This window comes from Ursus americanus, chromosome 27, assembly GCF_024610735.1.
Source record: "Ursus americanus isolate L20-20 chromosome 27, mUrsAme1.1.p, whole genome shotgun sequence".
Taxonomy (NCBI): domain Eukaryota; kingdom Metazoa; phylum Chordata; class Mammalia; order Carnivora; family Ursidae; genus Ursus; species Ursus americanus.
Window position 1 is genome coordinate 15,576,480 of NC_142153.1, and position 10,916 is coordinate 15,587,395.

The 10,916-nt window shown below is 49.1% G+C and overlaps 1 long non-coding RNA gene across 1 annotated transcript; it reads left to right on the forward strand.

Annotated features, from left to right (window-relative positions):
• Positions 1-6,994: 6,994 nt before the first annotated feature.
• On the forward strand, positions 6,995-9,860 carry LOC148107626 (uncharacterized). The gene is made up of 3 exons (XR_015721949.1): positions 6,995-7,218; positions 7,846-7,969; positions 9,090-9,860. It is a non-coding gene; the product is annotated as an uncharacterized LOC148107626 (long non-coding RNA).
• Positions 9,861-10,916: the final 1,056 nt, after the last annotated feature.

The following is a 10,916-nucleotide window of genomic DNA, read 5'->3' on the forward strand; positions in this document are numbered from 1 at the left end:
CCTCCCTCCCCCTTCACGGCCTTGCTTTGTAGGTGCTCAGAATATCTCTGGTCTTTCCCTCAGCTGTCTGTCTTTTTAGAAAGTATTTTATGTTTTCTCCTTGGCATTGGGTAGGTGACTAGTTATTCTATTCTATTCTATTCTATTCTATTCTATTCTATTCTATTCTATTCTATTTTTTCCAGCTTTATTGAGGTCTCACTAACAAATACAATTGTATATATCTTTAAAGGGTACAATATGATGATTTTGTATACATACACATTGTGAAATATTTAATACAATCAAGTTAACACATCACTTATCCCACAGAGTCTCCTTTTTGACTATCTGGCATTTTAGAGGGGCTTCTGAAAACACTGACGTAAGTCTTGCACTGAGAAATGTCACACACTTTCGCAGGTAGGGGAAGACTTAAGGGCCGGTGTTTTAGGATCTCCTCCGATTGTGACCCTAAGCCTGTTTGTAAATTCAGCGGGAGTACTTTTCTGGACCAGAGTTAAGAAGAAAGCTCTTTTCGGCTGTGTATGATACGTCACTGAAAAAAAAAGGACCCAACGAGTCTATTTCTCATTTTGTTGCTGCTGTTTGTTCATTTTTGTTCTTAAGATTCCACATACAAGTGGAATTGTATGGTATTTATCTGTCTTTCTCTCTCTGACTTATTTCACTCAGCATAATACCGTCTAGGTCCGTCCGCGTCATCTGGAATGACACAATCTCATTCTTTCTTATGGCTGAGTAAGATCCCATCATGTATATACACCACGTCTTCTTTATCCATGCCTCAAAAAAGAAAAAAGAGAAGCGGACTCATAAATAAATACAGAGAACAAACTAGTGTTCGCCAGAGGGGAAGTAGGTGGGGGGATGGTGAGGGGTACAAACTTCCAGGGATCAAATAAACAAGCCACAGGGTTGAAAAGTACAGCCTAGGGAAGAGAGTCAGAAATCTCGTCATACCTTTGTCCGGTGACAGATGGTAACCACACTTGTAGTGAGCAGAGTGTAATGTACATACTGGCCAAATGATATGCTGAAACTAACATAATATTATATGTCAAGTATATTTCAATAAAAAATAAAAATAAAATAAAATAAAGGACCCAGTGAAAAAGGAAGGCTTGGAACTGAAGACACGTTCTGTTTCCTGGTGGAGCGTACGTTCTTTTCTAGCACGTTAAGCCGTAGCAGGCATCAGCAGGCCGGCAGCAAACATCCGGGAGCTTTGGTATTAGGCAGGATGTCAGGCTGCCAGCCTCGTGGAGGAAAGGAACAATGGCTGTTCCATTTGCTTTTTATAGCAAAGCCCATTTGGGAAGAAGGAAGACAGGAGGATCTCCGAAGAGCTTCCTTTCCCTGCGGGTTGGCCCATCTGCCGGGGAGAAGAGAGCGAGCTTGCGCTCTGAGCGGCGCCTGTGCCGGGATCCTGGCCCACGCGGCCGCGGAGCCAGTGACGTGCTCTGGGTGCAGGGAGGGCTGTCGGGGGCTCCTTCCCGGGCTTGAGTCAACTGACTTCTGCCCGGAGGTGACAGGGGCATATGTTCCGTGAACATCATTAGGACTCTTTCTCCTACAAAGCCTCTTTTGTCGGGGATCTTTGGGGGAATGAAAGCTGAAGCTCACCCCATGCAAAGGATTCAAATATTTAAGGGAAATGAACCGAACTATTTCTAAAGATCACATATCTTTGAGCCTTTGAAAGCAGAAAACAGGGAACAAATTATAACCATCCATGAATGTCTTTGGGTCATTAATCGGAATAATAATTTTTAAATGCGGTGAATTGGATTACCCCAGTTCTTTTACTTTGGTGTTACGAGTACCACGTTGAGACTCACAGAGGGACTGCCAACCGGTTATAAGCTGCTGTGCTTTTGAGTTTTCAAGTATTTTTCATCATCTTTCCCTTTCTCGAGTTTTGGCATCTTTTCAAAGTCTATTTGGAAGTACTTCCTTGTTATTTTTTTTTTCTTCTTCCCCCTGGTTTCTCGTGAAACTAACAAATTGCTTTGTTAGAGTCATATGTAAAGTAAGAATAAATAAGCTCTGGAAAGAACCTAGTGAGTTTCCTACGAACTGATAGCTCTTCAGGCTGTTCTCAGACCTGTTTGTTTTTTTCTTGTATCAAGGTTCCTGCCTGTCTCACAGCGACCCCGAGATAAGGAAGGTATTTCAGACTCTGTGGGTGGGTGAGTCAGGGGTCTTTCCTGAATGGCTCTTTCCTGAATGGCTCTGGGTTGAGGGTTTAAGGGCATGGGCAAGATCTGGGGAAGAGCTGAGAGCTCTCTGCTGAGAGCTTGGTGCCCAAACCGTGAAGCTGGCCCTGCTGAATGCTGGTTGTCTGAACGTGTGGCCCTCCCCCATTCAAAGCAGAGATGGGGGCACCTGCGTGGCTCAGTCGGTAAAGCGTCTGCCTTCGGCTCAGGTCATGATCCCGGGGTCCTGGGATCGAGCCCCGCATGGGGCTCCTTGCTTGGTGGGGAGTCTGCTTCTCTCTCTGCCTCTCCCCAACCCCCGCCCCCCCCCACTCATGCTGTCTGTTAAAAAAAAAAAAAAAAAGCAGAGACAAAATCAGTTGAGGTGACCCATCGTCCGTTGCCTCATATTTTTACTTGATGCCATGCACACCTAGGTGAGTTCCTATGCAAAATAACGATCCTTTCAGTAGCTTAGGTGACATCATTTGGGGATTTGTTGGGTGACTTCAACTGTGGCTGGTAAAGAAGAGATAACAGAACGAAAATATCTGTCATGTGAATCTCTCACTATCTTTCTTAGTCATATATGTTCTGATGTGGTAGTGGGAGTGCAGAATACTCTTATGACTGCTCTAGACATCAGGGATGGAAAATTCTTAGGTCATTCAGTTTACCCTTTAAGACTCATAGAGGATTATGGCTTTCTGTTCATCCTCTGGGCTGACTTCCACCACAAAGTGGTGGCTGAAGATCTTGGTCTTGGGGAGATGTTTTCAAAGAGCTGTGCCAAATAGTGCCCTTGCCATTCCATGGGATTATCCGTCTCTAGTGGGAGAGCCACGCCCAGGCTGTCGGGCATTGGTTTTAGGTCTGACTCTCCATGGGACCTAGAACTAGCCACTTAAAAAGAGTCTGGTGCCTCCATTTTTCTTCTTTGCCAGCACTTTCCAGTAACACTAGAATGTGAGCTGCATATGGAATTTTTCTTTTCAAAAGAAGGCGAATTTTTTTGGTAATTTTTTGGGAAAGCTTTTATTTATTTATTTGACAGAGAGAGAGAGGCAGTGAGAGAGGGAACACAAGCAGGGGGAGTGGGAGAAGGAGAAGCAGGCTTCCCGCTGAGCAGGGAGCCCGGCTTGGGGCTCGATCCCAGAACGCTGGGATCACGACCTGAGCCGAAGGCAGACGCTTAACGACCAAGCTACCCAGGTGCCCCTGCATATGGAATTTAAAACGTTCTAGGAGTCACATTTAAAAAGGAAGAAGAAATGAGCAACATTAGTTGAATACATTTAATTTAACCCAGTCCATCTAAAATATTGCAATTTCAAGGTATAATTAATATAAAAATTAATGGGATACCTTACATGTTTATTATTTATACTAAGTCTTCAAAATCTATTGTGTTCAACTGCTCCATAGCCAGTGAACAGAGCAGTTCTGTGTAATGGAACACATCCGTGGCTTATTTTTTTTTATTAAAAAATGTCTTTTAATTGTTCAAAATAGCACAAAATGACATCATACAATGGTCATATTGAGTCATGGGGGTTACTCTATGATAAATGATTGGGTGCCATTCCCAGAATGAAAAGAAGTTAACATCTATTGCTTTTTGAAAGGTATTTTGGAGCTGAATGAACATCTGCTTTGCGACAGATGCAGGGAAGGATATACAGTGATGCCAAGAAAAAATATAAAGAGACTTTTTTCCCTTTCGTGGGCTGGAGGTTCAGATAAACTTCAAAAGGTCAGGTGAGGCACTTAGGAATTACAAGCGACCACGGAGGCAAGGCCAAGAAGATGTCAGAACAATCAGACATGGAAAGGTAGATGCCCTAGAATTGGCAAGATCAGCATATTAGGGCTCTGAAAAACTATGACCATGTGCTATGAATGAGCCACTGTACTTCGAGTGATATTTTACCAACCAGCCCAAGTCGCCCCCTAGATGTCATTAAGTCATCTCAAGAGCTGTCATGAAGACTGAGCTGGTATTTAGAGACCGAGGCATGTTAAGAAAGACGTGGAAATGCAGAAAGGGTCTGCTGTCATGACAAGGGCAAACAGGAAGGTGGTGGCTTGAACAAGAATTGACACATCCATCCTTATCTTTCTCGTCTTGTCCCAGGCGGACGGTGTTCCTGACCACGTGCACATTCCAGGCTCCCGGCTGGCAGACCTCGCCGGCAGAGAAGGCAGCCTCCACATGCAAGACAAGACTCCGTCTGGGAGATCCCGGCCTCAGCTCTGCCTGTAGCAGGGCAAACCCTTGTCAGATACCTACTATATATTGGCTTCTCCGTGATTCTTCTGTAAAACAGATTGTATTAGTCTGCTTAGGCGGCCATCACAAGATACACAGACGGGGTGGCTTAAACACCAAAAACTTCTTTTCTTATGGTTTTGGAGGCTGGAAGTCCAAGATCGAGGTCCTGACAGGGTCGTTTTCCTCCAAGGCCTCTCTCTTCAGTTTGCAGATGGCTGTAGGGCCCCACCCTGACGGCCTCCTTTTTACTCAGTCACCTCTTTAAAGACCTTCCCTCAAGTACGCTTACATTCCGAAGTGCTGGGGGGTTGGACCTTCAACCTGTGACTTTGAGGGGAACACGATTCAGCTCACAACCCCAGTATTTCCCATCTTACAGATGAAGAAACTGAGGCCCAGTGAGGAGAAGGGACTTGGTTGGCGTCAGTAAGCCAGATGAGACTACAATCTGAATCTCAATTTAGTGTTCTTTACACGGTGACCACTTGGTTTCTTGAGGCAAAATGACGTATCTCGCTAGTGCGAAGACATCTGGAAAACGTGGGTTTTCTCATCGCCTGCATGATGACGTGGGTGTTCACAGGGAGCGGCGGGAGTGGGGTGTGGATAGCAGGATGATACAGCAGAAGCAACTTGGGGATTGGAATCCGGAATCTGGGTGTGAGTCCTGGCGACGACACGTACTACGTGTGTTGCCAAAGCCTGCTGCCCTAAGCTTATATTAACGAATATTTATCAGTCACAGGTGCTTGGCACTGAGCACGTATTCTCCCATCCCACGTTCACAACGGCCTGTGAGGTCGATACTAGGACCGTGTCTACTTTCCATTCGAGGGAAGGAGGCTTGGAGGGGTGAAGTGACTGATCCGAGGTTACACGGCCGATAAGGCCTGGAGCCAAGACTCAAACCCCGGCCTGTGGATTCCAAAACCAGTACAGTGAACCATGACCAAAACCAGGAATGGGGCCCAGAGTTATTAAAGTTTTGCTTTTTCAAGAGAGGAAGAGTCTGGGTTTTCACGTAAAACCTGCAGAGTTGTAAACGGTTAATTCAAGTCTCTTAAAGGCACTAAGCGGCCGGACCAAGTGCATGAGGTAACTTCAGGTTTATCCTGCGTTGGCTCGTGCCCGTGTATGAGGAGGTCGGACTAGACGAGGCCAAAGTTCTTACCTGTCCTGGTAGCTCAGGGTTCTTTGGTGCCATTGGGAATTTATGAAATAGATTTTGGTGGGTACAGCCTTTGGGCTTGGAGGACTGGGTCTGAATGTGTACCCTGATGCTTAAGGGCCACCTGATGAGGCAAATTCCTCCACCTTCCTGAGCCCAGTTTCCCTGTGTGGAAACTGGAGCTTGTACCTGGCACACTGATGGGACCATTGAGATAATGTTTGTAAAGCGCCTGGTGAGTGCGTGGTGGCTGATGAGCAAATGGTTAGCACTCAAAACCACTGGTGTCTCTCTCCAGGGGATCCTGGGCCTACGTGTAGAAGGCCTCCGGGACAGTTCGAGGGGCCACGGACAGGGCCGCTCCTCTGACAGGTCTCCCACCCACCCAAGGTTCTGCCATCTTAACTTTAGTTTTTGGAATTGCCAAGAGTTTTTTTGGTTTTGGTTTTGGTTTTTAATGCCACCCCTGGCGGGAGGGTTGGGTTAGTACCTTCTCAGGAAATAGCTAGTGTTTATTCACTCAACAAACCCTAGTGAATTCCCAATGTGGTGAAAGAGATGTAGTTTTCAAATTCAAAACTGTGTGAGAAGTACCTGGGGGGCCTGTTTGTAATGCAGGTTCTGAGATGCCACTCCCTGCCAGTACAATTTAGGCAGGCTAGAATCTTCGTTCCTACTGCTCTCTGGGGATGCTGGGGCGGGGGGTGCTAGACCCCGTATGGAAGCACATTCCTCCTGCAAGGACTTCCTGAGCGGCCTCTGCACCATGGTCTTCCCCGCAGGGTGGCTGCACCTGGGCAAGCCCACATTCAGGGTGCGCCAGGGTGGGGGTGGGGGTGGGGGTGGGGGTGGGGGTGGGGGCGGTCAGCCAGCAGGGAAAGGAAGGCCTGAGGGCGTCTGTCCTCACAAATGGACTGAAGTCAAATTCCTTACAGTGGAACCAGCCCGTTCTTTCTTAATACGTTTCCGTAATTTACAAAGGACCATTGCAGCGTCCTGAAATGAGCAATGATTGGCAAGATCACAATATGGTGTGTTCTGACCTCCGGGCCTCCAGTCCCATCTGTATAAATAGCCCAGTGCTCAAAAAGCTGCCACGAAGGGCTTCCTTTTTCACCGAGACCTTGGGCAAGGCGGGCGGTTTTGCCCATAATAAAGTCACCAGTACGTTTGCGGCTGTAAGAAGCCCAGTCGTTTCTCGGCTTCCCACCCACGCCCCTTAGCGTGGCGGCTCCGTGGGTAACCCTGCGCCCTCGCGGCGGGGAGGGGCTCGGAAAATTCAGGCGAGGCCGGAGAGGTCGGGCAGGAGGCCGAGGCCGGCGCCCAGGGCCCGGCACCTGCGCGCCGCGGCTTCGGGTCAGTGCCGCCTGCCGGTGCTTCCGCGGCTGGGATCTGGGCTGTGACAGACGCCGCCCAGGTTTTATTTCCCAGCAGCCTCTGGAAGAGCCGCTGGGAGGGTCCCGGCGAAGCACATGGTGCTCTCTGGAGGCTCGCTGAGGCGCGTGGGCGGACGCGGCCCCCAGTCTCTGCTTTCTTTCTGCTTGGAACACTCACTGCGCACACCGCAAGTTTTTTCAGAGGTTAGACAAATTTGTATCCTTCTCCCCCAAGCTAGAGGAAGTGCCGGAGGAAGTCATGTATTAAAAGAATGGGGCGCAGGCTTAGGTTAGGAAGAGGGACTCTTCTTGGCAGCTTTCCCTGTAGCTAGAAACCCCAATTACCTTTAAGCCATTAACCCTGGAGGGCAGGGATCAGTGGTGTACCCGCCCGGATGGAGTTCAGGATCTCAGAAAGCCCTTTCTCTCTCTTTAAACACGAGCTTTAAACTAATCAGCTGCAGTTGTCCAAAGATGCAGCTCCAGCTCCCTGGGGACAGCAGCAAATCACAGGACGGCTGCCCGGCTCGCTGCGAATACAGAGCCCCGGGCCAGCAGCCCACAGGGTGTTGGGGGAAGTTTCTGGCCTTGACACTGGGGGGCGGGGGGAGGACCAGGGGAGAGAGGAGATCCTCCGAAGGCCCTTTCGCTTTTGCCTGGAGAACACGGACGAGCTTGTCTTTGATCCCTTAACCGGTTCTGCGCTCTTTTCTTCCTGTCATAAATCCACTGACACGATATATATTTAAGAGTTAGTCAAAACTCAAATTACACTGCCCGAGAACAGAGCCACTGCAAAGAAAGCAGTTAAAATATTGGCATGAAATGCAGGACGCTGGAGCGTATGGCGTGGAGAAACCACTAGTAAAAGTGGAAGGAAATGAGTTTTGAAGATATTGTCACCTGTGCTAAGAAACATCAAGTGCCGACCAGCCACCTCTGATCAAACCTGAAAGTAAGTCTGTGCCTGTTGTGGGATGTCCGGAGGACCCTGCAGGCCCCAGCTCTAGCTCAGTGTTCTGCCTCCCTTCGGCCTGGGCTGTGGGATACTGAGGTCCACGTTGCCCTTGGTTTCCATCAGGAGCTCTCTGGGTCAAGCACGTCCCAAGCTGAAGTTAAAGTTTGGGGTGTTTGGGAGGATGGGGTCTCATCAAGCAGTACTGAGCTTTCTGCCCTCCCCCACCTTGTCTGTGGCTCCCCCTGCAACCTCAGGGTCTCATTCACTGCATCCTGGATTGGCCCGTGGTTGCTCCAGATTTTTCTCCACTACAGTGCAGATTAGGGGCCCCCTTCCAAGGGCTTGTTGCCGAGGCTGATGTCTCTGCCCCCGGCTTGCTTTCACACACCAACCGAGTGCTCGGCACAGTAAAGACCTTCCCAATAACACCTTCTCCCCTTGTCAGAACGCCTGGGGAAGATGGAAGGCAAAAATCTGTCCCTGCTATTACGTAGCCTGTGTTTTTCCAAGTTTCTTCTGCCCACGGAAACAGCTGAGCCTCACTCCTGTGTAGGGCAGCAAATCCAGCTCCTTCCCCATATCTTTGAGGCTCCCTCTGGGACAGCGGAGAGAGGCCGCTCACCCACTGGCTTGCTCCAGAAGCCCACTGCTCAGGGCTTCTCCCTGGCCAACTCTGGCCACCTCTGGCCATGTTGCTGCTGCCCACCTATGCTGCAGGGACCCCTTCTAGTCTGCCTCTCAGGGAAGGAGGGAACCCGGCCCCTCCTTCCCATTCTCCAAGAACGGCTAACAAGAGGCTCTTGTGTTTAATGAACTTTTCAGGGCTTGAAGATAATCAAATGGAATTATAATGCAGAAAATGGGAGCAAAAGCAATAGGAGGTGTTTATGGACTGAAGGCTTGTGTGTCCCTCAAAATCCGTATGTTAAAGCCTTAACCGCCAGGGTGGCCAGTTTGAGATGGAGCTTCTAAGGAAATAAGGTTAAACAAGGTCATAAGGGCGGGACTCTGATCCAATAGGATTAGTGTCTTTTTTTTTTTTAACTATTGCCAAATTAACATGGTTTTCTTTCCACTTCTCTCCTTTTTCTTTCTTTCTTTCTTTCTTTTTTCAAAGTAGGTTCCATGCCCAGTGGGTTTGAACTCATGACCCTGAGATCAAGACCTGAGCTGAGATCAAGAGGAGAATGCTTAACCAACTGAGGATCCCAGGATTAGTGTCTCCCTAAGAAGAGGTACCAGAGAGCCGGTTGTCTCTGCGCGTGAGCACGTGCCCATACGGGACGGGCACCTGAGCGCCCGTGAGCGGGAGGGCCGTCCGCTCCCCAAAGGGAGAGCGCTCACCAGACGCCAGCCCTGCCGGCACCTTGATCTTGGACTTCCAGCCTCCAGATCGGGGAAAGCTAAGTTGCTGTTGTTTAAGCCACCCAGTCCGTGGTATTTTGTTCCGGCAGCCCTGGCCCTCTGGTCCTACCTTCAGGCTGCCCCACACTCACTACTGACCCTCTCGTGGGTTCGCTCTTGCCTGCCCCTTGACTGGCCAGATCAGCTCACGTGCTGGCTCGGAGACCCTCAGTCTCTTGCTCTTCCCTGTCTCCTGGTCCCAGGCAGAGGGAGTATAATGCCGTAAATAATCTCTACAAAGACCTCCTGTCCAAAATGAAGATGGATTTTTATTTAACATCTCAGTCTGAAGCAGTTTCATCTGGGTGATGACACTGGCTCTTCGAAGAACCAGCCTTGCTGGGGAAAAGGGAGCATCTCCCTATCAGCCTTCTAGAATGCAGAAAGCACAACAGCTTCTTCTTCCCTTAATACTAAAATTGTTTTAGACTTTTACAAAATTGATGGAATAGTACAAGGAACACTCACATACCCCTTACCTGGACTGAACAATTGCTGTATTCACTTTATTTGCGTATATATAGCTGTGTGTGTGTGTGTGTGTGTGTGTGCGTGCGTGTGTGTGTGTGTGTGTGTGTTTGGCTGGTTCGTTTAAAAGGGAGTCGTACACATCATGATACTTTATCCCTAAACACTTCAGCTTGCACCCCCGAAGAATGGGGACAATTTTACAAATCACCGCACCATGAACACCTAGGGGAAGCAACGTAAGACACACAGCTTTTAAAATAGCCCTTCCTCGCGTCCGTGATGCAGTCCTCACACTTGAGGCCACAGAGCAGTTCGTGGTGTCAGTTCTTGGGAAGGCCAGGGCTCCGTTTCCCCACCCACGTAGGGAAATAAAGTTACTGGGATCGTAAGTGCGAGAGTGACTTCTACGATCAGAGCAGAGATGGGTAAAGTTACCTTAAAAGAGGGAGAGGCTGCCAGATCTTCAACATATGACTGTGTGTCCAGATTAAAGGTAGTAACTTATCTGGGGAAAAAAATAACCCTTCTGGGTCAGAAAAGGCCAGGGTCCAGAGCACAGACGAGACCCAGAGGCAGAGCTGACCGTGTTCATCGTGAGCCGTCGAGACTGTCTGCCCTCCCAGACCGATCCGGGAAGCTGGGCGTTTCGGCCTTCTGTCTGATACAGCAAAGTACACGTTCTTCAAAGGAAACCTGAACACGCCGATCAGTGTCAGGAGGCCGCGGGGGGAGCTCAGGGTTTCTGACCCCCGTGGTGGGAGAGCCACGGAACGGACGCTCCAAATCCCAGAAATGTTCTCCCTGTGGCTCTCAAAGCAGAAGTAAAGCTTGGTTTTCGGGGCAAGCTCTGTTTCTGGGGTGCTCTCGCCATCACGCGATGTGAGAAAAGTGGGTATTTAAGGGGGTAGGTGGTAGTGCTGGATATAGGTGAGGCCTCCAAGTAGAGAGATTACACGTAACAGCAGGAAGAGGGCTCGAGTATCTTTCTACAAAGTACTTTTTTCTCAGTGTGAGGAGATTTGTCACTTTCCCTGGGAGGTTTGGAAGGGGGCTTTGGGGGGGGGGTGCT